The following is a 5375-nucleotide window of genomic DNA, read 5'->3' on the forward strand; positions in this document are numbered from 1 at the left end:
TAGGGCAACCTTGATTGTGCACGTCAGACAACCTTCCAGAAGGCATCTTTTTAAGGAATAAGGATATGCTGATGTTGACAGCTGCTAAATGAAAGGTGGACAGCTCAGCATGACTCATGGGTTACCACGTGATTATAACCAATGAAAAAGCACCAGGTGTCTCCAAGGACACGTGGCGCAAATCTATTGGAGGAGGCCAACAAAACCCTAATTTGGTCTCAGCTCAATCAGTGGAAACCCTAGCACTATAAATACAGCATCAACTCCACAATGAAAGATATACAAAAACACAGTCACACAATCATACAGAGTAACATACAGTATTCAGCTATTAAGCAATACTCTCCAGATTCCCTTACTCTCACATTATTATCTTCTCCTACATTTACTTATTCTCACGCCGGAGGGTTACCCCAAAGAGGACCCCTCTGTCCCTTTCTGAGGGGTAAGTTAACGGCGCTGTTCATTTTGTAGGTGGAAGAACCCAGATCCAGGAAAACCATCGGTGAAGAATCGTAACCACACCCGAGGAAAGTAGATCTGCTACCAGTGAGTAGATCCACGTTTCTTCATTGGCGCCATCCACTGTTACAAACGGCAATCAGATCTCATCAGATCTACATAAAAAAAAATCAATCACCATGGTTTCTGGCGTTCGTAACGCTGATCAAGCTCTGGAGGATATTGAACGTGAGGGTGTCAATGAGGGACAGCAGTTTCTGAGGGTGCCGCGTGATTCTACGCGCACCACCAGTAACCGTCCCTTCATCACAACCCCTCACGGCCAGACTGAAACTCCTCCAGACGATCTCAAGTTACAAAATCTTGCCGGCGCGAAACTGAAAGGACCAATGGGTCCAGAAGAAGAAACAAATGATCCGAATGAATGGCTCATAAACGAGCAGCGGCGTCTAATGGAAAAGTACAATGAAATGGTCAAACAGAAAAAGCTAGCCGACCAAACACAAAGGCAAGCGTTTGATAAGCAGACTACAAAAAGGCCGCGCGCGCCGGAAGAAGGACATTCTGTTCACACTGCACACACTGAGTTCAGTGATGAAGAAGTGCATAGCATGAGGAAGACGCGAGATACTCATGCAGGAGGCTCACAACTCCGCGCGCCTGTGAACATGGCGCCTGAAGCCAGAGCAAATCTGGATCTGCACATGCCGTACAGCCCGCCAGTGAGGGGGCAAGTGGACGTAACCACGCCGTACAGGCCGGCCATCCTAGTGAAGCACTCAAAATTTACTGAGCGCATCGCTAAGGCCCCCATCCAGCACAAGACCAAGATGCCAAGTGGTCTGGGCAAATATGATGGCACAACAGATCCAGATGACTTTTTGCAAGGTTTCTATAACACGGGAAACCTAGAGAGCTGGACGATGCCAACATGGTGTCACATGTTTGCCCGCTGCCTTACGGGCGCGGCGCGTGTCTGGTTCGAGAGCTTGCCGATTGGGCAAATTGATGGGTTCGAGGAACTATTGGAAAAGTTCCAAGCCCACTTCGTACAGCAGCGCAGACACACGCGCGACCCTGATGACATCATGCACTGCGTGCGCAGGAACGATGAAACGATTGAGGACTACATCACTCGTTTCAATCAGGAGTCTCTGGCAATCGGGGGTATAACTGAGCAACTCCTGCGCGTGGCTTTTATACAAGGCGCGCGCAGTGATCAACTCCGCCGAGCTCTCGTAAGTAGAGATGGTATGCCCACCACTTGGGCAAAACTAATGGAAGCATCGCGAGTCTTCGCGAGAAATGAAAAACAGATTGCCCAAGATAGGGCAAGAGAAAGAGCGCATCAGGCTGAATCACCGCGCAGCAAAGAGAAGAGGGCCAAACAGAACTCTGTATGGTCCAGGTTGCAACCAACAAGTTTTTCTTCCGCAGAAAAGCAAGCGCAACCAAGCTCACCCCAGCCCCAAAAAGATGTTCTTAATCGCGGGGAGGGTGACAAGAGGGAGGGTGGCAGAGATCCTAGCAGACCTCTGCCAAGAATATGGACTCCCCTCACTAAAACACCTTCACAGGTGTTAAGTACTGAGAATGTCCAATTCAAGCCCCCCAAGCAACTACATTACAAGGGACCGCAAAACAGTGGCAAATATTGTGAATTTCACAGGTCCCCGGGCCACAACACCGACGCATGCCATCATTTAAAGGATGCGATCGAGAAGGATGTAAAATCAGGCAGGCTGGCTCACTTGGTGAAAAACCCAAGAATAGAAGATGAGCAACCGGAAGGAGCCTCTGCCAGCAAGAAATACAAAAGAATCTGTGTGGCTGAGGGGGGACGACAAGGGCAGACGTCAAAAAAGAGAAGCGCGCAAATCCACGGAGATTGGCGCGAGCAGCAAGTCATCTTCCCAAGAATCAGGGGAGGCCCTTCAATCAGCAGTCCTCTCGTCATCACCACACACATTGCTCATTACGAAGTGTCAAAAGTCCTGGTGGACACTGGAAGCGAATCTGACATTATGTATGAGCAATGTTTCAGAAAGTTAGACACGGCAGACCAAGCGCGGCTCGAAATTGTGAACGCACCAATCTGTGGTGTTTCAAATGAAATCATCCATCCCCTAGGTCAAATTCAGTTTGAACTAACTATGGGGGATGATGAGCACAAGCGAGCCGAAGTTGTCAACTTCTTGGTCTTGCCCACCACGTCATGCCACAATATGATCCTGGGTAGGGGAACGATTGCCCAATTTAATGCTATACCGTCGCCAGCGCACGGCGCATTGGGGTTCCCTACACCAACAGGCGTAACATTTGTTTACCGCGATCATTTGTGCGCAGTGACAAGTACGCCGCGGGAAGGGAGAATGAAACTTCCAATGGCGGACAATGCGCCAGAGAAGTGGATTTTAAACCCAAAATTCCCAGAGCAAACGGTCACAATTGGCGCTACCATTTCAGACGAAACGAGATTGAGAATGAAAAGGTTGCTCACAAAATACACGTCGGTCTTCGCGTGGCAACACTCCGATATGATTGGGGTCCCGCGAGACTTGGCGCAACATTCTCTTAACACGTTCAAGTCGGTGGAGCCAATTGCTCAGAAAAAGAGAATCATGGGGGATGAAAAGGCGAAGGCCATGAATGAGCAAGTTGAGGACCTGTTGCGCGCAAACATCATCCGCCCGATCCGATACCAGACGTGGGTAGCCAATCCTGTGATGGTAAAGAAAAGCAACGGGTCATGGAGGATGTGTATTGACTTCAAGGACCTCAACAAAGCATGTCCGAAAGACTGTTACCCCCTCCCAAACATCGACGCAAAGGTGGACTCCGTGGCGCCATTCAAGCTCAAATGTTTCCTGGATGCCTACAAAGGCTATCACCAGATTCAAATGGCACCACAAGACGAAGACAAGACTGCCTTCAGAACCGACAAGGGTGTTTTTTGTTACACAAAAATGGCCTTTGGTTTAAAGAATGCGGGCGCCACTTATCAGAGACTTATGGATTCGGTTTTCAGTGAACAAATCGGAAGAAATCTAGAAGTCTACGTTGATGATTTGGTGATCAAGAGCAGGGAGGAGAGACAAATGCTCAAAGACATCGAGGAAACTCTTCAGCGCTTAACGGAAGTCAACATGAAGCTCAACCCGAGCAAATGTACTTTCGGCGCGGAAGAGGGGAAATTTCTTGGTGTAATGGTCACTAAGGATGGTTTCAAGGTGAACCCTGAAAAGGTGGAAGCCATCCTTGACATGCCTTCACCATCCACCATGAAAGAGGTTCAGAAGCTGAATGGTAGATTGGTGTCAATCAACAGGTTCCTAGCGAACCACGCCAGCAAATCTACTCCATTCGTTAACACTTTGAGGAACTGCTTGAAGAAGAGCCAATTCAAGTGGACGCCTGAGGCTGAGCAAGCTTTCAGTGAGATAAAAGAATGTCTCATAAAGCTGCCCGCGCTCACAGCTCCACTTCCTGGCGAAACCCTTACATTGTACTTGTCAGCTGGAGACCGCGCCATCGGCGCAGTATTATTGGTGGATCGCAAGGGGATCCAAACGCCAATATACTATGTGAGTCGGGTGCTGACAGACCCTGAGACGCGCTATTCCATCATGGAACAGTTAGTTTTGTCACTAACACACGCGTCGCGCAAGCTTCATAGATACTTCAATGGTCATCCTATTGAAGTTCTGACAGGTTACAACATCCAGCAAGTCTTGCGACGCCCCGCGCTCTCCGGAAGGCTGACAAAGTGGGCGCTGGAATTAGGTGAACACACGATCACCTATAAGCTCCGTCCAGCAATAAAGGGTCAAGTTTTAGCGGATTTCATCACGGAAATCCCAGAGGGAAAGATTGAAGAAGCTCAGCGTGAGGTAGACCCTCCGCGAGCAAATGATGAAGAAGATGTTTGGAGGCTATTCACTGATGGAGCCTCCAACAGCGAAGGGTCCGGCGCAGGCCTCAAACTGGTGGACCCTGATAATCATGAATATACTTATGCTATTAGGTTGGACTTCAAGAGTACCAACAATGAGGCTGAGTATGAAGCCCTGCTGGCTGGTCTGCGCATTGCGCGCAAGTTTGGAGTTAAAAGGCTAGAGGCCCATGTTGATTCTTACTTGGTAGCTGCACAGGTCAATGGCCTTTATGATGCCAAGGAGAACACCATGCCTCTATATCTGGAGCAGGCAAAAAAGCTCGTTGAGTAGTTTGACTTCTTCAAAATCATACACATCTCGCGCAGCGAAAACACGTCCGCTGACGCGTTGAGTAAGATGGCATCAACTAATTTTGATCACTTTGGCAAAGATGTCAGGGTGGAAGTGATGAGCAACCCGTCAGTGCAAACGCAATCTGTCCTTGTAATTCATACAACCCCTTCATCCTGGATAACTCCAATAATGGAATTCCTGAAGGAGGGGAAGTTACCGGACGATCGCGCACAGGCGAGAAAGATAAGACACAAGGCGCAGAACTATGAACTACTTGATGGTACATTATATCGACGCTCTTATCTTGGACCGCTCATGAAATGCCTGGATGCTGAAGAAGCAAGCTATGTGATTAGGGAGATTCACGAAGGAATCTGCGGAATACACGCTGGCCCGCGCATGGTGGTTGCCAAGGCAATGAGCTCAGGCTACTATTGGCCAGGCATGTACTTGGATGCGCTAAAAGAAATACAAAAATGAAAGGCATGTCAGAGCTACGCGCCAAACACCATGCGGCCAAAGAACAACTTGATTCCAGTGACCTCCGCATGGCCTTTCCACAAATGGGCCATTGATATTGTGGGGCCCCTGCCGCAAGCGCAAGGGCGAGTGAAATTTTTTGTAGTGGCGGTAGACTATTTCACAAAATGGGTTGAGGCCAAGCCACTAGCAAAAATCACAGCT

This window comes from Bidens hawaiensis, unplaced genomic scaffold, assembly GCF_021521415.1.
Source record: "Bidens hawaiensis isolate Kalapana, Puna unplaced genomic scaffold, B.hawaiensis_p1.1 tig00023795_1, whole genome shotgun sequence".
NCBI lineage: Eukaryota > Viridiplantae > Streptophyta > Magnoliopsida > Asterales > Asteraceae > Bidens > Bidens hawaiensis.